General features: G+C 38.2%; 1 protein-coding gene across 2 annotated transcripts in view; it reads left to right on the forward strand.

The window, feature by feature from the left end:
- LOC129726804 (SPEG neighbor protein-like) overlaps positions 1-27,083 on the forward strand; it is a 224,920-nt gene that overhangs the window by 57,003 nt on the left and 140,834 nt on the right. Inside the window, exon 2 of one of the 2 annotated variants that reach the window (XM_055683924.1) lies at positions 5,681-5,753. The exons of the other annotated variant lie outside the window; for it this stretch is intronic. The gene's annotated coding sequence lies outside the window, so the exon portion shown is untranslated. The remainder of the gene's footprint in view (positions 1-5,680; positions 5,754-27,083) is intronic. 2 annotated transcript variants of the gene reach the window in all.

The raw sequence follows: 27,083 nt of genomic DNA on the forward strand, positions 1-27,083 counted from the left end.
TGACTACACAAATCAAGACGAAGACTTGACAAAGACAAAACAAAGACAAGACAAAGACAAGACAGGGATAATATAGATAAAAGACGAAGACAAGACAGAAACAATACAGAGACTAAACAAGGACAAGATAGAAACAAAACAAAGACAAGACAGAAACAAGACTAAGACAAGACAGTTACAAGACAAAGATAAGACCAAGACAATACACAGTCAAGACATAGACACAGCAGTGACAGGACTAAGACGAGACAGTAACAAAATAGAGACATAACAATAATATGATATAGACAAAATAACGACAAGTCAGTGAGAAGACAGAGATAAGACGGATCCAAGACAGAGACAAGACAGAGACGAATCGGAGTTATGACAAAGACAAGCAGAGACGAGACAGCGACAATACAGAGACAAGACGGAGATAAGACAGAGACGGGACAAAGACAATACAGAGACAATACAGAGACAATACAAAGACAAAACAAAGACAAGACAAAAACAAGACATAGACAAGACAGAGACAAGACAGAGACAAGACAGAGACAAGACAGAGACAAGATATAGACAAGACAGTGACAAGACAGAGGTAAGATGAAGACAAAATAGAGGACAAGACATAGAAGAGTTAGTTACAAGACAGTGAAAAGAAAAACACAACACGGAGACAAGATAGAAACAAGACAGATACAAAACGAAAATAAGACAAAGACAAGAAAAAGATAAGACAAAGACAAGACAGAGACAAGACAGAGACAAGACAGAGACAAGACAGAGACAAGACAGAGACAAGACAGAGACAAGACAGAGACAAGACAGAGACTAGACAGAGACAAGACAGAGACAAGACAGAGACAAGACAGAGACAAGACAGAGACAAGACAGAGACAAGACAGAGACAAGACAGTGACAAGACAAAGACAAGACAGAGACAAGACTGAGACAAGACTATGTCAAGACAGAGACAAGACAGAGACAAGACGGAGACAAGACAGATACAAAAGAGAGGACAAGGCAGAGACGAGTCAGTTATAAGACAAAGACAAAACAGAATCAAGGCATAGACAAGACTTAGACAAAACAAAGACTAGACAGAGATATGACAGAGACAATACAGAGACCAGACGAATACAAGACTTAGGCAAGACAAAGACAAACAGGAGAAAAGACAAAGACAAGACAAAGGTAAGACAAAGACAAGGCCAAGACAATACACAGTCAAGACAGAGACACAGCAATGACAGAACTAAGACAAGAAAGTAACAAAATAGAGACATAACAAAGATAAGACATAGACAAAACAAAGGCAAGTCAGTGAGAAGACAGAGATAAAACAGAACCAAGCAGTGTTGCGAAATTTCGACACAGAAAAATGAAAGTGATCCAACAGCAGTTTCACTCTCACTCACTTCAAACTGATATTGAGTGTCACCCAAGTCAACTATCAGTCAATAATCATGTCGGTCATATAAATGTTATATCTTAATTAATCTCGAAATTATTTTATCTGAGCCAATCTATTACATGAAGTCAATGGAGTAGGTCGGGCAACTTCATCCTACACCGCATAAACATCGCTACAGCAACATAGCGTGTGCGAAATCACAGTAATGCTGCTAGTCAGCATTACCACTGTCAACTGATTGAAGCTGCAAGCAATTATCACTGTCAGCTCGTTCGTGTTGATACTGATATTCGTAGTATTCAGTTTCAACTGAGAATCTATCACTGACAGTGAAATTTGCAACCCTGGATCCAAGACACAGACAAGATAGAGACGATTCAGAGACAAGACAAAGGCAAGACTAAGACAAGACAGAAACAAGACAGATTCAAGACAGAGATAAGACAGAGGCAAGACAGAGACAAGACAGAGACAAGGCAATGACAACCATTTTTATGATTGAAGTTGCCCAAACAGACGTAATTACAGTTTTTTGCGTTCTATTGCGTCGACCATTGCACAGTATTCTTGGACCACTAAGAACTGTTCATAAATGACAGATTCTGTATACTACCAGACCCATGCCGTATGTTTTTGCAGACGATTTCGAGTTAATGAGGATTAAACGAGGTATCGTAGACTGAACTCCACTGGCTCTTCGACTGTTTTCATAAGTCTCCCAGCTGGTCCCGAGTTGCTGGCATAACAAGTCACTCGCGTAGTCTCGAGTCTCGGCTCGGGAGAGAATGTACGTGTTAGTAAGATCGCAACGCTAGCCCCGCCATTATCCTGTACACTGAACAGTTGGCTGCGAAGTCTTTGTATAATAAACAGAAGGTCGAGTTCCGAATGAGAATGTTGCACCAAGGCTTTGCTTTGGTTTTGGTGCTCCAATAACCTGGTGACAGTTTCCATATAAAAAAACAAGATACTTTAATGTTCAGCTACACCAAGTTTGGCCGAACATCGAAGAAAGTTTTTCAGGCTCGAGACTCAGTGGTAACTCTAGATTATTGTAACGAAATTATTGCAAAGGCGAATCGACAACTTGGATTTACTTTGAGGATAGCTTTGGAATTCCTCGAGCCACTGTGCCTGAATCGTCTGGGATAGATCACAGGTGTTGTAGCGTTGGGCTATCAACAAATTAAACCACTTGTATTGTGTAATCAAACTTCAATTTTTATTAACTATTCTATATATATTTTTCAACGGGATTTATTTGCACACGCGGGTATAGTGACCGGTCTGATCGAGGGTCATAATCAAAGAGAACAACTAACTGAGCTGAATAGAAGTACAAGCCCCAGTCGGAAGCTGTAGAAAGCTGCGATTCGATCGCAATTATTTAGGGTTCATTTACAAAATACGTAAAATGGAGACGGATTCTAATTTGAGTGATTTTAACTGTTAATAATCTTAGAAATAATATAGAATCTAACAGTGCCATTGATGACTATACTTCTTTTTGGTTTGTTCTGTTCTCGAAACGAATTCCGTAGTGTAGATACGTCCTACGTTTTCTACCGTGGCATGATCCGCATCAGTTACCGGAGTATTCCGGTACGTCAGCAAGCTTTTACATCGGTGCAAATAAAGATAGCAAACTTCTTCGTAGTGGACAAGCTTAAATACTCTCCAGAAGCGATTTTTATTATGTTTGCATACTGGATTTACTTTATCATGAGGACCACCTATGTGTCAGAAGATGTAATATTGAACAAATACAATCACGGAGGAGAAACTACGAAATGTGTGGTCATTCATGCTCAAGTTCAAGCTGATAAAAAAGAATAGGTTATAGTAGTTCATGAAATGTTTGTTATAGAATTTTTTGTTGATGCTATGTGTCTTAGAAATACATAAAACGTGGAAACGAAGTTTTTTTTTTAAGAAAATCGACTTCCTGGGGAAAAGAAAAATTATCTAGCCTGAAAGTTTGTGGGTCCCGGAAGTTCGATTTTTTCGAATTTTTGTTTTGTTTAGATAATAGCGGATTTCGACATTCTATGCATTTATAAGACATTCTGTGTGTGTTATTTTATCGGTCAAAAAAGTAAAACTATAACAGCTTTTCGGAACGATTTACCATAGTCAGATTGCATGGAAATTTCTTTCGAGAAGATGAAACTTTTAAGCCCTGTTCACACTTGGAACGTCTTATGGTGGACTGTAAGCACCAGAAGTAAACGGAGTTTGCAATTGGTTAAAAATATCAACTCTAACTAGCCCTGAAAAGAACTGGGGAATTGCTTTTTGCTCAGTTCCGAAAGAAGAAGAATGCAGGAAAACAACTCTGCTGCTATGCTACCAACTATTTATCCTCTTATATATCTTCTGCTACTGCTGCTACGATGTGAACGGTTGCACGATACAAAACTTAATGAACGCTTTCTCTTCCAGAGGGTTCTTTTATAGCAGCTGCGGTGGCTCGCTTAGATGCTACTCGATGCTGATTGGTCGTGGTAAGTTTTGGTGGGGAAGCGGAACAAGCCCTGTCCAAACGAAATTTGAACAGTTGATTTCCAGTGGCACCCTTCTATAAACTTTAGGATTGATATTACAAAATGACTATTAAACAAATGAAATCTGGTCATGACATAGAAACTAATTGCGAAATATCGAATTGAATAAAATGAAAATACAAAACTTATAAAGTTGTTGAAAAATTCCTGCATGGCTTAGCATAGTTCTTACGGTATATATCAACGATTGCAACTTCGTGAAGGGTCCGAGCCACTCAAGATGCACAAAGATCAATCAGCCGGCTACATCCTTACAGTCAGGTGACGATATCGTCGGTTTCGTGCAATGCCGGTGTTGCATATTTTTGTCATTTTTCAATTTTAATGTCAAACGTCGAAATTTTTTATTCTCGAACCTACGCATTGGGGTTGTGCCAATCCCGCACGAAAGAATATAAGAATGTGGTCTATGCTTTGTAAGAGACCAAGTATACCTCTGCATCCCAAAAAAGACAACACAAGAGAGTTTTTGTTTGTGGGGTATGTTTTTCGTCAGGATTCACTTTGATAAGTGATATGAACCATTTGATTCAATTGGAGCTAATGTAACATAAAAGATATGAACATTTTCATATAGTATGGGATAAATGAAAATGAATTATAAAATACAAAGCACATGTAGATATCATTTCAGTTGACTGAAATTTTCAAATTGTTTACGGAGAACATGTAAAAAAGGGAAGATTCGAGCAACAAATGGAAAGTGTGCCTTATGTTATACTGACATAAAATAGATGATCTTATACGAGACTAGTTCACGATATGTCAATAGTGGTTGCTCTGCTGCTTTCTGCGACTGAAAATATAAATTTACATAAGTTATTAAAATAACATTGAAGCATTTGCTCAGATGTGTCGCTCCCTCCTACAACTATTCACCGCATAGAGTCATCCGAACAAATCATTCACGTTCACGTTCGCACAACTACTCCATCACCAAAACCTTAAGCTTTTTGACATCATAGTTTTTACCTATGAGGAAAGTACTTGTTAGTTACTAAAAACGCGAAAACGTCAAGTTGTATAGATATAAATAATTAAGGAACGAACTAATCAAAGGTCCTAGTGGCTTTATCAGTCGAAAAAATATATGAAATACCTAGGAGGTGCCACCCGTGAGGAAAATTTTCATACGTATCGCCCTCAAAAAAAAGATTAGAGAAGATTTACTTATCTTTCAAATCGGGTATTTAAAATCCGCGCTATTGCAAAAAAATCCCGTGAAAATACGTATCAAAAAAAAAAAAAAACCCGCGTAAGAAAGAGTGTGTATAATCCCAACCATTTTTTTAAAAAATGGGTAGATTAAGTGCAATTGAAAACGAACGAAAATGATATCACTGCAACCTGGTGGGGGTGACACCCAGGGGGAGAAGGGGTGACACCCAAATTTCCCGCCCCGGGTGTCACCCGGTCACGCTACGCCACTGACCGTTCATCATAGAAAATTTTTTGAACAGATATCAATTTAAAAAATCAACAAGAAATGTAGCCATGCTGAGGAAAATACAACGATTAGGCTCGATTCTATGTATTTAACCTACACCAATTTTGAATTGAATCAATTGATTAATCGTTTATATTTTCTCAACTGGAACGCGTAGTGCGTTAGTTCAAGCGTGTCAAATAAATAATAAATTAAATCAGACTTTTCATCGATTCATCGATAAATATCATTGACTAAAGTAATTAACAACCACATTTTATCTTTTTCCAGGTACTTTTATGGGAAAAATCATTGATTGCAGTCGATTTCTGAAAAGCGTCAACAATTGAGCTCAGACATAAAGGTACTTTGCAATTTTTTTTCCAATGAATTTCGTGCACGTTTTTCAAAGGCTTCCATTTGAGGGTGACATCCGAACGTTCTGTATAAACAAAATAATCTCTATTATGCTTGTTTGCTGGCAATTTTTGAACTGAAAACATCTCTTGGTAAATTTGAATAAAACGTTTGATTCCAATTTGGTCCGTTATAACATCACGCCAGTCCCTATCGAAATGTTTCGGTACATCTGAGTGTTAAATGTGCTGAAATGTGTTAATTTGAACAACAATCTGATTAAATTACACCAAAACAAATAAACAATATTATGTGAATAAAACCTAATTTTATGTGAATAGAACCTTCAACTGCGGTATGCCATAATTCTATGAACTTGTTGATAGTATTTTTGCTAGCTACGGTGGAAAAGACAATCCTGCAATACAAAACTGAACAATACTACGAAATTATATTGACCCTATGACCGTTTTGCACGTGATAACATGGTAGAATCGCTTTCGTTCTTCAGTTCAGGTATATTGTGAAGATACAATGTGCATATAGAGGGCAAATCTCTAACAACATTTACATGAAACGTGATCTCATTTCGTTTTCCAAGGCGGAAGTCTTTCGTATTATTGGGTTTAAAGATCATAACCTTTATTTCTAATTTTTTACAAAAAATCATAATAGTATGCTCCAGCAAAAATAATAAAACGCGAAAAAAAGATCGCCTTGTGCTAATAATGGTTTTCCTCATACACACATGGTTCCACCCAATGTCTGACTGATTCAAAGTGGCATTGAAAATAAAGAACGAAATATTGCATAGAGTTAAATGAAGATTTCGTTTCCAAGATAAGCGACAGACAAAATGCTATCAAGAATACACATTACGACAGACTGGAAAAAAAAACTTGTCGAAAGAAAACTGTCTTCCAACAGTTCCAACCAGACATTAGGGTTGCTGGAAACTGACTCGAAACACAAAAACGCTGGTGTTAAAACTGTTTTCAACTTGGCCAAAATCACGTAATCACTCAACGCCGAACAAGTCATTACATTAATCGAAAATATTAAGCCATTCACCCGCAAGGAGACAAGGGACTAACAGGCCAATTACTGTGATCGGCAGACCGAACGGGAATTCGTCCATCCTCGCACTCACCGGACACAGCACTCGCAGCCATCATTATCGGTAAAAGTTTTGCGCTTTCTCCCGATAATCCTCTCCTGACGACAAGAGGCTGGCCTTTTCGATGGCGGCAACCGCTTCGGATCCTAATTGTAGGTCAATTTATGCGCCCGATAAGACTGACGTGAAGGAAAACAGAACACTAGGAGAAAAAAAATCTGCTGACAGCCTATAACAGGCGCTTCCGGCCGGGGCCGGGTCAAATGCGGCAAGTTGGTAAAGTTTTTGGCTTATTTTTTTATTTTGTTTGTGCCCCCAAAAGGTTCATCTCTCTTCTCCACCGTTTCTAACTTGCTAGTCAAAATGAAGTTGTTGACTTGATTAAGCTGGTAAACACTCTGATGCTGCATAATTAGAAGGGTTAAACTGATTTGTTGATTTCTCGACTAGTCAGACTTGTTTTTTGCTCCCTAGACATCCAAAATTAACGGGGTATCAGAACTGGTTAATCGGATGTGACTTTTTTGATGCTTAATATTGGGTACCATTTATTTTCATTAGATTGTTTTATCAAGTTGTTAGCACAATTTCTCTTGGCAAGTTGCAAATGAAATTCAGATCGACTATGATTACCATGACAAGAACAAAAACTTCCCTGTTTCGGGGGTTTGAACCTATCAAACGAACATGATAGATCGGAATGATAAATCTTTCTGATTGAGTTGAGTAGGGTCAATTTGCAGTATTTCATCCAGCGATTATCGCAGAGTGTTGTTGGAATATCAATACAAAGTTTTTCAAGTTGAATTTGAAGGAAGATAAATATATTCGATTTATTATCAATTATGTATAGTGTCCTTACAAATGAACAAAGTTGGATGTGATATAGAGTAGAGAAAACGCTCTATTTTCCGGAACGATCTAAATTTTATTGTAGAGGATTGATATACTTAGTGCGGTTGATTCTATGAGAAATGAACTCAATTTATCGTTTTTGTACCGGAAACTGCTCTGGGATTTACGTTGTTTCTTATCTTTTGCAACCACTGCAACCACTTACAAATGCACTTTCATTTCGTAGTAGGTCAGTACAGTACGATGAAAATGTTTCTCAAAGTACCCGGAAAAGCTTCGAGGCAAGCCACATCAGGTGCATCACTGAGCTTGTCTGAATGAAAAATCATCCGAGAATTTCCACAAACCACATATCCTGTGGAACGATGAATGCTAATACATATTGAATTGGATTGGAAATGGGATCATGTTGTCTGTCATACAGAAAATAAAAGACATAATCAAAAAGCTTTTTAATCATCAAAGCAAGTACGGTGAGGAGCACGGTGAAGTTGTTGATGCAAGAATGGAGGTAAAAATTTTTATACCCTCTAATCGTACCGTATTTCAATAATCTATTATAAATTTTAAATTTATTAAGCAGGATAGCGGCTCTATTATAGTCTGGTTTGTTCAATTATCGTCTGGGTGGTAATGAAGTCATAGAGAACTAATCTTTTGCAGGAAGATATTCTGCATTATTAAGAACCATCACGCAAGAAATTAACGCTCTGGGTCATCATTTTCTCTCCTGATGGTAATAGATCCGACACCTATACAAAACTTATTTTGTATGTATTGAGAACTTTCAAATTTAATTATAACTTCTTGAATTCCACAAACAAGAGGAAGAAAATTGAAAAGAAAAAGATAGCAGAAACAGGAACAGAACCAGAAACAGAATCAGTACTTAAAACTACAGAACTTAGAGCTTCAGAACTCAGAGCTTCCGAATTCAAAACTGCAGAACTCAGAATCCCAGAGCTCAGAATTACAAAACTCAAAACACCGGATCTCAAAACTAAAAACTCAGTTCAGACCTCAAGAATTCAGGACTCCAGAACCCATAAGGGGCCGTCCACATTCCACGTGGACAACCATGAGCATTGATATAACAATCTTCCACGTGGACATTTTTTGACAAAGAAAAATTGTTTATGGTTTTCGGTTATTAAACATAAAAATTAACAGCACAAGAATAACAAAAATAATTTTTGATTCAGCTTAAAACCACCTAGGCCAGAAAAAAGTTCCATCAAAGCTCAGCTTAAAAGAACTAAGAAACGCACCAAAAGATCAGGAGAAGCAAAAGAAGAAATAAATTTTGATGTAAATGGTTCCGAATTAATTTTTTTATTCTCGGTTATTTTCCCTCGGGCTAGTTCCGCCACTGTTGTTGTGCCAATCACCGACGCCCGGGAGGCGACTCCACTCAGGACCCTAAGTTACGACCTGTTGATTATCGGACCGGCACCAACGGCTTTACTTCTTCATGCGATGGAAGGCGTGACCCCAGAGATTTTTCGCCTCAGTAAATCTCCTGGTGTCGGCTAGGATTGAATCTAGACCTGTTGGATTGGTTGTGAGTGGATCACGTCACCTCACAATCATCGACACCTATGTCGGTGTTAGGATTTGAACCCTGGCTTCGAGCGTGGTTGGCGGAGACATTACCAACCACGCTAGGCCCCCGCCAAGTTCCCAGACGGTCTCGAGGTACGACGCTGGCCCAACAAGCCAGTCGTCGTTGGTTCGAGTCTCGACTCGGGAAAAACTGTCAGTGTCAGTAGAATTGTGCACTAACCCAAACGAAAAAAAAAGATTTCTTTTAACCGAAATCCTTGAAAGGTTCTCAACATGTGCTTAAAATGTCTGAGGAATCTTTCCAAATCATAACAAAGAGGCCACAAATGAGATTTACAAATTAATCTCAACTATTACTGATAACGATTCTAAACACCATTTTTATAATAAGCCAATGTTTCCATTTTTTGGAGAAAAAAAAAACGTGTACACGTGGAAAATATCATTACTACCTCCTGCCCCCCTCCTCTCCGTGGACAAGCGTGGACATTTTCATACTCTCAACCCTCTCATAAATTGTCTACGTGGAATGTGGACGACCCCCTTTTTCCAGAGCTCCGAGCTCTAGTACTCATAAACTCATAACTCAGACTTCCAAAATTCAAAACTGCAGAACTCAGAACTCCACAGCTCAGAAACTCAGAATTTAGAACTCCAGAAATCAAAACTCAGAGCTCTTGAACTCAGAACTCCAAAACTCATAATATCAGGTATCAGAACTCCAGAATCCTGTACTCTGAATTTTAGAACTTATAACTTCTAAATTCTGATCTTCAGAACTCATAATTCCAGACCTAAAACTCTAGAACTCAGAACGTATCCACCTGAATATTATCAGTACCTCTGCCCACCTTTCCGCGGACAAGTGTGGACATTGCAAACTCTCACCCCCCCTCAAATTGTCCGCGTGGAATGTGGACGGCCCTCAGATAATCCAGAGCTCTGAAATCCAGAACTCAGAGCCCCAGAACTTAGAATTCCAAAATTCAAAACTGGAGAACTCCACAGTTCAGAGCTCCAGAGCTTGGAAATCCAGATATCAGAAAAACAGAATTCAGAACTCCTGAATTCTGAATCAGAACTAAATTAAAACTCAAAACTCAAGAACTCATAATTTCAAAAATCAAAATTCCAGAGCTCTGAACTCAAAAATCCAGAGCTTATAATTTCCAAGTTCAGATCTTCAGAACTCATAATTCCACTCATAGAATTCTAGAACTCAGAACTCAAAACTCCAGAACGTAGAACTGCAAAAAATAAAAATACCAAAGCTAAAATCTCCTGAGCTCATATTTCCAAAACTCCAAAACTCAGAACCACAGAATTCAGAATTTCTGAATTCTGACCCGCAGTACTCAGAACTTCACAGCTCAGAACTTCGAAACTAAGAACTCCAGAACTCAGGACTCAGAGCTTTAGAGCTTAGAATTCCAGTAATCAGAGCACCAGAATTCAGAACTCCAGAACATAGAAATCCAGAACTCACAACTGCAGAGCTCCTGAATTCAGAATTCTAAGCCTCATAACTTCACAACTCAGAACTCCTGAATTCAGAATTCCAAAAACTCAGAACTCCAAAACTTAGAACTCCATGATCAGGAAACCAACACTCGGAGCAAGAGAAATTAGAACTCCAGAGCTCAGAGCTCCATAATCAGAAGTCCAAAACTCAAAGCTCTAGAATGCAGAGCATTAAAGCTCAGAATTTCAGAGCTCATAACTCCAGAACTTAGAACTTTAGAATTCAGAAACCCAGAACTCATAAGTCCACAACCAGAAGTAATGAAACAGAACTCTAGAGCCAGGACTCCAAAATCAGGAGACCTGAATCAGAACTTTAGCATCATTACTCCAGAGTTAGAACAGAACTCCAGAATCAGAATTTCAGAATCAAGAGTTGTAGCAGGCTCACGGTAGCTCCCAGCTGGTCTCGAGGTATGATGCTGGCCTAACAAGCCAGTCGTCGTATGTTCGAGTCTCGGCTCGGGAGAGACTGTCAGTGTCAGTAGGATCGTAGCACTAGCCCCGCAATTGTCCTGTACCCTTAACGGTCGGCTGCGAAGTCTGTGTATAGTAAAACAGAAGGTCGAATTCCGATACGGAATGTAGCACCAAGGCTTTGCTTTGCTTTTTAGCAGGCTCACGGCCGCGATGTGTTTCCGTCTACTAAATACTTTTCCACATGAGTGTCCGAAAAATAAGCTTTATCATCGAACACAAATGCCAAACCTGTCTATTCGATTCAGCGGCAATGGTGGGGCTATTTCCCGAGAGCCACCCGAACAACAACGAACAACGAAAAATATTATACCTACGCGAATGTGTGAATTCTCTTAGAAAAGCTTTCCCTATTTGGGAAGCATATATAGTATATAAAACAGGTTTTTACAACAATTCACATTATTGCATTGAAGCGGAATCTCCTTAAGTCAAACGGGTTAGTGCGTGTACAGTCTGATCGATCACATTTTTATTTGTCCTCGCTTCTGTATGCTTCCCTAATTTACTCCTACAGTGCGGATTGTTCATGATCAGAATTGAAATGGACGAGAAGTAGTCCCAAAAATCCTCATATAAGTTGCGCGGTATTCGTTTTCCGCGATCGGAAGTAATGAACCACTACGACACGATCATTTATGGCTTAAGCGTGAATGATTTTATCTCGTTCTTTCTCCCGTTCTTCCAATCGCGGATTTGCTTCCCTACCCGCTTCGGTATTTAGTAAGACGGAAAACACTATGAAAAGGGAGTTGAAATTGCTGAATTCAATTTAGTGAAGTATTTGAGCATGAGCATGAGCATGAGCATGATTGACCGCTCGCGGTTGCTACTCCGTTATTGCCAGATCAGCTGTTATTACACAGAGAACCAATGGGTGATGTTTGGGACTAACATTCATCCTCAATGTGTAAAAACTGGTGATCTTATCTTTATGTTAGGCAATACCAGCGCCGGCCGCATCCGAATGCAGGTCAAAGAAGGAGTGTGTATGGGAATATGTTGACGTGATACTCGCTTTATTGGAAGCCGAGAACACCTCTGCACTTCCACGAGAAATCACTGGGATGTTGGAGAAAAGGGTAGGGTTTGCAGCAGATTTCGTTTTGGTGAACGATGCGCTGAATTCGGGTACCGGGTTCATAGCAAATATCGCGCCTACAAGTTCATATTAAGCTCCGCGAAAATTATTACGCGATTCGAACTCGTTCTGTTTCATATACCACCGAGAAAAGGGCACGCGAGAATACCGGAACTGCGATTAAATTAATACAGACTAAAATATTCGAACATTCCCTCAACAAATCATCATGCAACTATCGAAGAGAGTCTCCCATTGGTGTATCTCAGCCGACTACACAATGTTACGAGAGCTACGAAAGCTCTATCCACGTTAACGTCTCGACACTTCTATTGTTTCCTCCAAGAGGTTATACCGAAAACTACATCGCGTTGATAATCTATCTGTAGAAAACACGAACTCATGGAAGGTATCGACGTGACATTCGGACATCTGTTTATGAAGTCCTTATACAACTACCGAAACGTATCTCCCATTGATTTATCCCAGCTGACTACACGATTTTACGAAAACTACTGGAGTTGAGTCCACGTTAACGTCTCGCCACTTCTATCGTTTCTTCGTGAAGGACCCTCTTTATACCGAAAATTATAACGGTAGATATTCGGTCACCCGGAGATATGGCTTTCTGCTTAACAGGTCGACTAACGACATTCGTCTGTTCTTAAAAAGCGATTCACTACACTCTGTAAACCCTTAGATGTGCTTAACTAACCCGAGCCGAAGACGCGTTTACACCGGAGCGTTATGCACGGCAGCACTATTCCCTTCTACCGACGCAGACGCGCAGGGACACGGTGTTTCGCACCGGTTCTCTCTTATAATAAATAAACTAAGATACCTACTGGCAAAGTTTCATGCCTCCAAAGCCTAAAAACTAGGAAAAATGCAAATATGCATATCAAACCAAACAAAGTGCTAAGTTTATTAACAAAATGCCAAAACAATCGCAATCAAAATTTAGTTGTCGTGGACTATCGTCAGCCCGACCAAAACGGTTACAGTATAATTAAATAAAAATTGTTTATGTGTATTACAATTGTCCAAAAGCTAGAAAAGTCATAAAATAAAAGCATAGAACTAAGTGAAATGTCTGTAACCGACCAGTTAGGGCATGGTAGACGATGGGATCAAATACTTGTCGAGCGCGATATTGAATTTTCAAACTATTTTTAAACTATATTGTAAAACTGCCTATTTTGTTTTGTAAGAGTGTCATGCATTCACAGCTCATTTTTCAAAAGCCAAACTAATTATAAAACGAGCCCAACAAGAGTCTGCTGAATTCAATTTAGTGAAGTATTTGTATACAAACGTCTGGTTTTCAATTCGGTCATGCAATATTGGACAGTGAAACTAAGTGAAATTGAATGATATAAATTTGTAAAACAGTGATCATGCTACAGAGTCTGTATTCAGAACTACAGAATCTGGATTCTAGAATCAAAACTCCAGAACTCAGAGCTCCAGAATCCGAACTGAACTTCAAAATTGGTAGTTTGGCATCAGGACTCAGAATTTCAGAAAAAAACTCTTGAATTAAAAATCCAGAATAGCTCCAACTACAGCATCAAACCATCAGAATCGAATCTCTTGCATAAGAACTTTAGAATCAGAGCTTAAGAATAAGAACTGCAGATTTATAATGCAAAACTACAGATTCATAACCGTGGAACTCTTGGATCAAAACTACAGAATCAGTATTCCGGAATCAAAACTCCAAATATCAGAATTCCAGAACTCAGAGTTCCAAAATTAAACTCCATATCGAGAAATCTCGAATCAGAACTTAAGAACCAGAACTCTAGGATGCTTCTAAATAAAAGCTAATTTAGGTTGAACTGGTCTCATAGATAGATGAGATTGAAGACAAAACTTAATCCAAATTTAGCCAACAGCTTTGTTGCAAGTGCCTCGTAGAGTCAAAACAAAGTTTACGAAAAATGATTTCCATTTGCCCAAGAAAATATAAAAGTACATCTGCTAACAAGAGCAAAAAAAAAGATTTTTTTTAACCGAAATCATTGAAAGACTCTCAACATGTGCTTAGCATGTCTGAGGAAACTTTCCAAAACGTAACGAAAGGGTCACAAATGAAATGATTTTAAATTTCTCTTCACTATAACTGATTACGACGGTGGTGTTTAGAACATCATTTTTATAATAAGTCAATGTATTACCATTTCCAAGATTTCTATTTTCAGGAAAAAACGTGTCTACGTGGACATTGTCATTAGCCGCTCCCCCCCCCCCCTTTCCGTGAACAGGCGTGGACATTTGCAAAACTCCGACCCCTCACGGGGTCCACGGGGAATGTGGACGGTCCCTTAATTCCAGAGCTCAGAATTGCAAAATTCAAAAATGCAGAACTCGGAACTCCAGAGATTAGAACTACAGATTTTAGAATAACAGAACTCAGAATACAGAACTTAGAACTGCAGATTTCAGAACTACATAATTCAGAACAGCAGTACTCAGAATTCCAGAATTCAGCACTCCTGAAATCAGAACTAAGAGCTCCAACGTTTCGACTCGGAACTTCTAAATTCTGAACAAAAACTAAATTAGAGCTCGGAACTCAAGAAATCATAATTTCAAAACTCAGAGCTCCAGAACACAGACATCCAAAATCCAAAACTCCAAACTCAGAATTCTACAACTCATAACTTTTAAATTCTGATCTTCAGAACTTATTATTCCATTATTGGTTCTTCAGATATCATAATTCCTCAAGAACTCAAAACTTCAGAACTCAAAACTCCAGAACGTAGAACTCTAAAAAATTAGAATTTCAAAACTAAAATCTCCTGAACTTATAATTCCAGAACTCAGATCCGCAGAACTCAGAATTTCAAAATTCAAAACTGCGGAGCTCCAAAATCAGAGCTACAGAACTCAGTACTATAGAAATCAGAGCACCAGGACTCAGAACTCAAGAACTTAGTAATCCAGAACTCCTAAATTCAGATTTACAAATCACAGAACTCAGAGCTCCAGAGAACAGAGTTTGAATATCCAGAACCCCAGAGCTCAAAACTCAAAAGCTCATAGTTCTCGAACTTCAGAACTCAAAAATGTCGAATTCAGAACGCCAGAATTTAGAACCCCAGAACTCATAACTTCAGAACTCAAAACTCCAGAACTCAAAATGTCACAACTCAGAGCTCCAGTACTCAGAACTCCCGTACTCAGAACTCAGAACTCCAGAACTCAGAGCTCAGAACCCTTATTAACACGCTGAGAATCCTAAGTAAGAATCCCCAGGATACCGATTAACACGGTGACGGAATCGTGAAAGGAATCGCAAACACGATCCGGAGGATTCCCACTCACGATTTTTATTCAAGAATCCTAGAGTCATATACAGGGCATCCCTGAGTTTTCTTTTTTCAGGAATCCTTTTCAAGGACGCTCACGAATCCAATGTGAGGAATCTTAGAGAATCTATGCGAATCGTATGTGTTCGTCCGGGAACTCTAGAACTTAGAACTCCAGAATTCTGAGGTCCAGAACCTTTTATTTTAGAACTCAGATTCCCAGAACTCAGAACTTTAGAACCCAGAATCCCAAACCTCTAACTACTCAAAAGCTCAAAAGCTCAAGCTCCCAAACTCAAAACTTCACTACTCAGAACTAAGAAATTCAAGGCTAAGAACTCCAGAGCTGAAAACTTCACAAATAAGAACTACAGAACACAAAACTCTAGAACTAAATATTCAAGAAACCAAAACTCCAGCACTCACAACTCCAGAATTCAGAACAACCAAACTCAGAACTACAGAATTCAGAACTCCAGAGCTATAAACTCAAGAACTGAAAACTTCACAATTCAGAACTACAGAACTCAGAATACCAAAACCCAGTACCAGGATTCCAGAATCAATACTTGAAAATCGGAACTACAGAATCAACATTTCAGAAACTGAGCTCCAGAATCAGAGTACCGGAATCAGAACTCTACAATCAGAACTCCAGAATCCAGTATTCAAAATCAAAATTTTCAAAATCAGAGCTTCAGAATCATAACTCCAGACTCAGAGCTTTAGAATCAAAACTTCAGAATCATAATTTTTAGAATCCGAATTCAAGAATCTGAGTTCCAGAACCAGAACCTCATTATCAGGAATCTCATATTGGAGCATCTAAATCAAAACTCCAGATCCAGAATCCCACAATCGAAAGTCCCGAATCAGAATTCCAGAATCAGGATTTCTAAATCAAAACTCCAGGTTCAGAATTTTAGGCTTAAAACAATTAGAATTCTTGAATTTGAGCTCTTTTATCCCCAAATCCCCCAAATTAGAACTTCAGAATCTTTACTTCTGAATCAAAACTTCTGAATCAGAATTCCAGAATTAGAACTCAAAAAGCAGAGCTTCTGAAACAGAACTCCGGGATCAGAATTTCAGAAATCAGAACTCCAAAACCATGATCTCAAAACTCCAGAACTCAGAACTTAAGAATCAGAATTCCAAAACTTATTACTCCAGATTTTAGAACTCTAGAACTCAGAACACCAGAATTTAACACTCCAGAACTTAGAACTCCAGAGCTCAGTTCTTTAGAATCAGGACTCATAACTCCAGAACTCTGAAATCAAAACTTCGAAACTCTGAATTTCAAAATCAGAACTCCGAAACTCAAAACCCCAGAACTTCATGCTCCAGAAATTAGGACTCAGATCGCCAGAATTCCGAACTCCAGCATTTAAAATTGCCAAACTCAAAGCTGGGGGCACTTGAACTCCGAACTCCAAAATTCAGAACTTCAGGACTCAGCACAACAGAACTCAAAACTCCAGAACTTAGAACTCTAGAATTCACAACTCCAGAACTCAAAACGTTACAACTCAAAACTCCACTACTCAGAACTCAGAACTCCAGCTCTTACAACTCCAGAACTCAGATCAACCGAACCCAGAACTACAGAACTCAGAATTCCAAAGCTAAAAACTCCAGAACTGTAAACCTCCCAACTCAGAACTCCTAAACTCAGAAATCCATAATTCAGGACACCAGAACTCAAAGCTCCAGAATCAGAACTCCAAAACTTAGAACTTTAGAACTAAAGTTTTTAGAACGCAGAACATCAGAGCTCAGAACTTCGGAGCTCAGAGTTCCAGAGCTCAAATGTTCAGAACTCAGAGCTTCAGAAACACCAGATGACCAGAGCTTAGAACTCCAAAATCCGAAGTCTAGAAACAGAACTCAAGATTCAGAACTCCAGAACCAGAACTCCAGAATCGAAACTTTAGAATCAGGAGTCCTAAATCAGAACTTTAGAATCAGTACTTCAGAATCAGTACTTCAGAATCAGTACTAGAATCAGAATTCTTGAATCAAAACTCAAAAAATTAGAACAGAACTCCAGAATCAGATCTTCGGAATCAGAACTCCTGAATCAACAATCCTTATTCAGAACTTTAGAATCAGAACTCCAGAGTCCGGATTCTAGAATCAAAACTCCAGAACTTGAGAATAAGAACTAAACTCCAGAATCAGGAGTCCGGAATCAAAAATTAGAAACAAAACTCTAGGGGATCGAAGCTCCAGAATCAACCTTAGAATCAGGACTCTAGAATCAAAACTGAAGAATCAGTAATCCGGACTAAAAACTCTAGAAACAGAATTCCAGAACCAGAATTTCAGAATCAGAACTCCACAATCTGAATCAGAATCAGCATCAGTACCATTACTAAAACCATAGTCCTGGTAATGTCTAATGTGTTCTCAACTCCTTCTTTGATATATGCTAACAATCTTAAAATTTCAATGATTTTTTTTTTCTTTCGAAGTATGATTACCTAAATTAATTTAAATTAAAACTCATCTTCATCTCATTTATTTACTCAAAAATAACTATCAAATATCTTAATCAAACGCTTTGCAGAAACGTTTTCAGAGCTTCTATATAGTTTAAATATGAGACATGCCATTAAAGTGAGCAAAAAGGGAGCTGCGTAGCCGCAAGGTTACAGAGTCCGCTTTGTCAAGCGGAAGGTCGTGGGTTCGAATCTTAGTACAACCAGGCCATTCGATGTCAAAAAGGACTTAAGCATGGGTTTATTCTCAGGCTCCCCACCAGTTACCCTTCCTTAACACTGAAATCTACAAATACCTTTGCGTGACTTCCTATCAACAAAAAATAAGTCCCCCTTATCAATAAAAACTGGCCAGAAGGACGCACGACGAAACTTCTCCAGGTATTTATAATTGGTGATATTTGGCAAGAGGAACGAGTATCGGTATAGTAGAACAGTAAGCGTGTAAGGAAGAGTAGCACATTACACACAAGCACTGATTAACAATAATAATAAGCATGCCACTTCTCAATAGAGGTATTGCTATTAACAGAAGTGCGGGATACAGCAGACACCCGGGCATATCTCACAATAGATCTACGATTCTGGTCGCAGTGAGGAAGCCCATACAGTAAAAAAAAGTGAGCAAAAAAAAGGTAAACGTGTCAGTGACCTTCTCTGATTTGGTTAAAAGTTTGGAGAATTGTTCATATCGAACACTATGGAAAATTTTCAATCCTCGACCCTCGCTTCGTGGGAACCAATGGGTTTTTCTGATAAAAATACCATTTTTCCTCAAAATTCCTCATTTTCTTCTAATTATGATCACGAATGAACAATGTCTGTAACGATATTTCTAATAGGATCAGGTAAGAAATCTAAAAATATTATATTAACTTTCAGTAGCAGTGTTTCCAGGCATGTTATTCAAGCATTCAAAAAATAAACGGTTTACGGGGAATCTGTATATTTTGAATTTAAGTTTGACGATTTCATCGTATTTCTGAGAAAAAAATCATATTAAAATTACTTTCAACCGAGAGGTATTATGAGCAAAACCCAAGATACATTATATAATTCTTATTCCTATTTTATTCTTATTTTACTAATCTCTCAGGAACCGTTATGATAACGAATCTTCTAAAAGATGCAGTTTGGAAGAAATCAGCAAATAAATTCATGAATTACTTGAATTTTGATCGTCAGTTTCCAATAGTTACTAGGATATCAGAAAAAAAACAATTTTTTCATTAATTTGGATTTTTCAAGCTTAAACTTAGCTTCTTAAAGTAAGATTATGAGAGTTTACGGGTGAAGTTTTCCTAAAAATACCGCGAAATTGAAAAAATTTAAATCAGACACAATTGATTTATTAAATGCAAAACTGGTATCACTGCTACTCTAAATTGAGATTTGTCTCGAATTTTTTGACTAATTTTCTTCGTTATGCATACTCCAGAATATCTGTAATTTGAAGTTTTCGGAGATATGGAGACGTTCAAAATAGAAAATGGTTTAAAGTTATATTGTCTCTGGGTGATGAGCATTTTACGAGTAAAACGTTTTTAGATAAACCATGAAATTGTCAAATTTGTTATTTAAATATTCAGAAATACCGCAAACTGCAATTAAATTTTTTCAAACGCAACAAAATGTATTTGGCAACACTGACGCTCAAAATTAATATTCTGATATTAGATTGTTGTACTAATTAGTTTTTCAAATGTAATTTCGGTTTTCGGGCAGGGGAGAGGACAAGCACTTTCGAAACCAGCTAGGAAGAGTGTAAAATTGACAAGCGGCACGTAACTTGTCAACAATTTTTATATTTTTACAGTCACAAAAAAAACAGAGTTCATTATTGAACTGTATGTGTTGTTGGTTCTACAAATTGTGATTAACGCAATCATGAAACTCGGCTATGAACACTAGTGGGTTGATACTCCCTCCACCTCACTTCTCAGACGAATCTTCGATGCACGATTTTACACTGCACAACTGGCTTCTCAAATATCAACCGGAACATAATTGAGCAATGATAAAAGACAACTTAGAATACGGTACAGAAATATCTTCAGCTAGGGTGCTTATATTTCGGGCGGATCTAACAATCTACCGCATGGCGCATCAAGAGAAAAACAATTGAACACTACCCGAGTAAAGTTGAACAACAAAACGATAACATGATGTGATGCCTTGTTATCAAGTAAGCCAAATTCTATAACATAATATTCTGTATTTTGATAACAGAGAAAAACAAAATGAATCCAAAAATGCCATAATTTGTTATTCAGATGACCTGAGAGCTGTTATCATACTTTATTCGGGTAACTGTCACCAGTCGAAATGACGAATAAATACGCAAAAAAACCTGCAACCGAAAAAGATTAACGCACAAACTAGAAGTTACACCAGCAGGTCTAAAACCTCCTTTTTCCCACTACAAATCAACGCTCGTTATTGTTAATAGCGGTTGATAATGACTTTCAATTTATACTCGCCAAAGTTTAAAGCAGCCCTTTTTACCATTACTGCTATCGTACCACCACACGGTAGAAGTATCAAGTTTTATTCTTTCCGATTGATATGGGTCACTATCGTACATCAACCACAATAAACGGGTGGCATCTTGAACAAAACAAAAAGAAAGGTAGTTCGGTGAAAAAAGTTTTTCCGAATGCCAAAAGTCACAACACAAAAAAGGAACAAATGACAAGGTGTGGTAAGAAAAAATCCTTCAAGCCCCACAAAAAAGGGCATTCTCCGCTGCTGGTGGGAACAGAATAAATATTCAATCTTTCGATCGAGCTTTTCTTCAGCTGTTGTTACCGCTGCTGTTGCAATTCGGGCTTTTGTGCTAAAAAATTGCTTACCATTTTCCTGGGAGCGAAAAAAATTCTAACAAAAGAATCACCTTCACGTACGTACAAATGGGCACACTAACCAATAATAATGTGGAGCTGGGTTCGGACGGCTGGAAGGGGGGTGGGGGGTTGGGTGCTTTTTTCACCCAACAGCTGCAGCTGGCCTGCACACAATCAACTGATGGAGATTAAAGACGAGTATCGGAGCCAGAGCAAATAGTTATGGAGTTTTTCACTTTTTGTTTCTTTTTTTGCTTTCCGATTCGTTTCGAGGATTCAATTAGAGCTTAAAGGATACAACGTGACCTTTTTTTTTGTTACCACCCTTTGTTATCGTTGCTTTGAAGAAGTTTTTTTTCACCCGTACAAAATAATGAGCGGTATAATACGACTGTTTTGAGTTAAATTGATGAATGTTTCGTTTTTTAGTGCTGAAAATTATGTGAAACTGACTTTGGAATTCATAGTTGTATTAAAAATTTCTGCTAGAATTTACCATTTTTTTGCGAAACTAACCGTATTGCATAGTTACCGTTAATCCTATCTTCCAGGCATTAATTCTTATTTGATGGCTTTCTAATTAGCATGCATTGCAAATCTGAATAGAGGCTGTGTTTTGCTCAAGGAATTTCGAACTGTGCAGTGGCGAAGTCTAATCCTGTAAGAGAAACTGGAATCCGCTACCTGTCTGTTTTCCATCCCACAATGGATACGCTCGTCATTGTCGATTTTTCACCACGGGCGCTCGTTTTTTCGCCCTGCCAGAGCATTCCGCAGTGGAAAAGTCAGCTGTCAGCTGGCGCAAGCAGCCCCAACGAGCATTTAGCTCTCATCGGTTTACATATTTATGAAGAAATCGATTTCAGCTTCGACCTTTGCCACCCACTGGCTTGACCGGGTGGAGAAACCAGCTGTAAGAGACTCTGCACAGTGGTCAGGCTTTGGATACTTTGTCTGGGTCAAGAGTTTTGTAAAATTATTAGTAATACCTCGCCAAAAATGCTGCTCGCCAAATACCGAATGTCGAATAAATGTAGGCCTAATGGCTCTGAAATCAGAACGTAGCAGCAACGCATTGCCCACATCGCCCCAATATTGTAGTTCCTAATTTTTACTCCCAGAACTGGGACTCAAGCAGCATGCTCTTCACGTTAATTAAAAGATTCGTGTTTTAGTTGTTGCCCACAGGGGACGAACTAAAACGTGACATTTTCTCTGTGTCAGCAAGCATACTTTAAGTTAATTCAATTTTTTGTTGATCGGTATAAATTTAACGTCAAGATTTTAAATGAAAATTATTTTACTATAAACCAATTTATTTGCCGTAACAATAAAGAGCAGCGAAATTTTAAGGCAATGAATACTAACGTTGGAGCGTTGGCGGTAAATTCAATGGTTGATGGTTGCATATTCAACCGCGGGCGGGCTGTTAATCACGACTATTCCTGTATGCATGAATTCATCTTCAGCTGTGTCTGTAGCACTTGCACGACTCGAATGTGGTTGGAGGCACACAAGTTTTTACAATGCTGGTTGTTGGCCTCTGTTGCTTCCTGTCGTCGTTGGCGGCACAAAACGAAACCACATTGTGGGCATCGATATCCCGCTGTGAACCACGCGTGGCGCCTTCGAGGCGCGGCATTCGGAAGCTCGCCGTATGGTATCACTGTAGTACAGCCCTAGCGGGAGGTTGAATTTTCATTTTGAGTGGTGCCTCATACAGACCACGAAATGTAATTTTCTCCAGCCTCCGGTCCTAATGCTCCGGAAGCCCCACTCCGTTGCGTATCAGAAAACCTATTCTCTCGTCTGAACGAAGCTGAAGCTTGGCTCATCCCTTTAGACTCTCGTATGTAATCAGCAATCCGATCTCGGTACAAGAACGGTTGATGTAAAATAAATTTATTCATGCACACCAAAAACCACTCCGCGTGGAGCGAACAGACGGCGGCATGGGGTAGGACTTATTTGACAGCGAGCTGCGGCTCGGTTCTTAAACGTTTGGTTTGAAAAACAGTGGTGCGAACGTTGTAACACACAGTCACACTTCACCGGGGATGGAATAATTTCTGATGAGCCACCCGCCAGGCAACAGCAAAGCATAGCTGCGGGATGTTTGTTTTTCCGGTAGCCTAGTACAGAAATGTTGGTTTTCATTATTGATAAATTCTCAGCCATCTGGAGATTGGTCCTGCTAGAAACACAGCCAACGGCGGTACCTTCGACTATGTGTAGTGTCTCATAGGCGAAATTGAAAACTATTTCAAACTGCTTCCATTGCTCCCGTGATGATATTTTAGCCAAAATGGAAAAACATCCATTCAGCTATCGTTGATGCGGGGGAAAATTTGCTGATGCCTTGACATCTGCCTTGGGGCGCTGTTGGTGTCAAAATCATTCGTCTTATCTCGCATCGGATGTGACGCAGTGCGTTTACTTGGGGTTGAAAGATTTTTCCTCTCATCTCCATAAAAAAAGAAGCAAAATTGAGAACAGGTCTACGTAGTCAAGTTGAAAAAAAAATAAACTGCCTCTGCTGTTGCTGCTGTCAGAGGCTTCGGAATAAGGGATTTTAGGAAAACGAACTCGAGCAGCGTTTGTGTTTGGCTTCTAGTTTGAGTTTGGGATCGTGGTGGTTACGATGCGGTGCCAGTTCCAGACCGAAAGAATCCATTAATCATTCAGTTTTTGGGAAAGGTCGTGAACTGGGTCCTGAAATTCCCGGCAGTTGAGCGTAGAACAAATTTAATGTACAGGAAAATTGACGATGCGTGGTAATGAGTTGTTATTTCATTATGAATTGGTAACTTGATTCGTGGTACCCGAGCAGTGATCTTTTAAACTGAACTTTTGAGGCACGTGTTTACAAATTGGCTTGAAGTTTGTTGTTTTAATGTTACAAGCGGAGCGAAGTTTCGCAAATTACCATCCGCCTCCATTAGGTTTTATTTGATGTTAGCCCGTTATGGTTTAGTACACTGTCTACGATGTTATTGAAATCAATCTCCGAACTTCAATAGAGTAAGGACTCCACAATTCGCCCACCCACAAATCAACTAATTTTTTACGGGGTTTGTTATTGACTTATGCCGAACAATAATTTGTTTCAGCTATTTCTTTTTTATGTTTAAACACTATATTGCGAACAATAAAAATAAATAGGTGGGTGAATTCTGAGGTCGTTACTCTATTATTGCAGGTTTTGTCATTACATAACTTAAATAAAACCAAAATTATTCCACCTAGCGGTCAGACCCAGCCTTTCTCATTCAATTTTTTATTTGTAAAAATAAATTTACATGAACGCTTCAATCCAATAAATGTATATTCACTCTTTAGGTTCTAAAATATTGATGTTGTAATCTTTACATATAAAAATGCAGTCAAGTCTGTCTAACTGTCTGATCCATATAGGCCCGAAAACTACCGAACCGATCGACGTGAAAATTTGTATATAGGGGTTTTTGGTGCCGATAAAGGTTCCTATGATAGTTTGAGACCCCTCCCTCTTCTGGAAGGGAGGGGTCCCATACAAATGAAACAAAAATTTCTGCACAACTCAAGAACAAATCAAGCAAATGAAACCGAATTTGGCGTGTGGATGTTTCAAGGGGTAACTAATATGTCCATAATAGTTGGATGAAACACAAATTTGTGCACATCTCGAGAACTAATCAACCAAATGGAACGAAATATGGCAGGTAAATGTTTTTAGTGGTAACAAATATGTACATAATGGTTTGAAACCCGACTCCCTCTTCTATAAGGGAGGGATCTCATGAAAATGAAACACAAATTTCGCACATCTCAAGAACCAATCAAGAAAATACAACCAAATTTGGTATGTGAATGTTTTTAGAGGTAACAAATATGTTCATAATGGTTTGACGCCCCTCCCTCTTCTGGAAGTACATGTTTCTTCACAAATTTCTGCACATCTCGCGATTTTATCGTGATTACTGCGCGCCGCCGTATTTCTATAGGAAATGAATAATCAATCCAAATTTAATTCCTCTGAACTAAGGTGATGATTGAATAAATGCCATGATTTGTCACATTTTGTTAGATGTATGACTTCATCTATCATTTGAATTACCAAACTACTCTGTGATATTGTTGATACAGTAAAATAAAATGCTGATTTAGGATTGAATGAATTTCAATCAAAGTTTTGCATTTATTTATACAAGGAGACACAACATAACTATAAACCCTCGAACGCATCCCAAATCCTATATCATGAACGATTCTCCTAATTTGATCAGAACATAGCATATATTAGACCAAACAAGCCTATCACGGTATTCATATGCCTCAGTTACGATCATCGGGTTTTATTTTAGCCACAAGTATGGTCCGCAGGTTTTTAGTTTTATTTGGCCGTCATTTGGCGGATCATATTTTATAGTTCTCAAATAAAACCAAAATATAATTAAAGACTTTAGAGTGAGTTAACATAAAACGATAACAAAACAATCCCAAGTCTTTGAAGCCTTTTGAATGTTACTTGGGAGATGCTATAAAAGCGAACATGTCGAAGAGAATTGGGTATAAATTTCAAAAAGAATTTTATCCAAGTCTAAACATTTTGGAATATTTAAAAAATATGAAGGACTATCAAAAACCAGAGTTAATCCACCTGGCGGTGGGACCCAGCCTTTCTCATTCGAATTTTAATGTTTGCTGAAACAAATTTGCTTAAAAACTTCACATTTTCGAAAAAAAAAATACAACTTGATAATTTCTACTGGGTTCATAGTTTACTTTAAATAACAAAATTGGGTAGCCAGCAAACAATCATACCGAACATTCACACACATGCAAACACACACACAAATAACATTTGAAGAAATATGTTTCGAGTATACTAGGCGAATTTTTTTCTAGATTGTCATTGTGATTTTCAGGTAAATGCCGGGAATCAACCTCAGATTTCATTTTGCAATCCTAAATTTTGGCTTCCATCTTATGGAATACATCCTAGAATTGCCAAATACGATCCAATAAAGGAATTTCCACTCTTTGCGTTCCAAGAAAAGCGATGTTTTATTTCAAGTTAATGAATTTTATCATGATAAAAGTATAATGTAGAAATAAATATTTTCGAAATGACTTGTGCTAAAGAGGTAGTAAAATGGAAGTAATTATTCGTTTAAGCAGTGGGTTTTTAACAGTCTTTGGGTTACGTTTCTTTCCAAATCTTTTGAACCAAAAATCTGAAATAAATTACTTATTAGAGAAAACCCGTTCGTATGACAGCTGTTTTGTTCAAATAAGTTATGTAATCTTTGAACTAAGAGACTACCGTTAATTTCAAAATTTAACCCTCTAGTGCCCAATGCCGCCATTTGGCGGGCTTCAGTCGAAGTTCCGAAAAGCTTCAATAAATACTTAAAAAGTGTTTATAATGGTTTATAACGATTTTATCGAAGTCCGTTTAGAAATTAATTTGGGCACTAGAGGGTTAATACATAATCTGACTGTAATAAAATAATTAAGAGTGCGTGGCAACTAGAGGCAACTAGATCTTTTATTTGACACTGAGAACGCTGAAATCGGTCCAGCTCTCTCCGAGTGAGTGAGTTTAAAAAGTAGTCTTCGTAGTACTTTTCTTTTCATAACTTTTGAACCACATGTCTAATCATTATGAAACTCATTGATTAAGGGTTTTGGAGGTTCATTTGATTCCAACTTTGTTCAGATCGGTTGTGTAGTTTCTGTGGTAATAAAGTTTTGTGATTTTCACATTTTGGCACATAACGGTCAAAGTTACGGTCTGATTTCAGTGTAATTAAATTGTGTATTATGGGGTAGCTTGACCTTTCATTTGATTGTTTGAGTTTAAGCAGTCTTTGGAATATATTTAGTTTCAAAACGTGATGTCACATTTTCATACATAACGGACGGAATTTACAATCCGATTACAACAAAATTCAATGTGGTCGTAATGGGGCAGCTCGACCTTCCATACAATACTAATTTTGTGAAATTTGGTCCAGTTATCAATAAGAAAAATGAGTGAGTTTTAAAAAAATGAGATAGTTTTAACAGCCTCCGGA

This window comes from Wyeomyia smithii, chromosome 3, assembly GCF_029784165.1.
Source record: "Wyeomyia smithii strain HCP4-BCI-WySm-NY-G18 chromosome 3, ASM2978416v1, whole genome shotgun sequence".
Lineage (NCBI taxonomy): Eukaryota > Metazoa > Arthropoda > Insecta > Diptera > Culicidae > Wyeomyia > Wyeomyia smithii.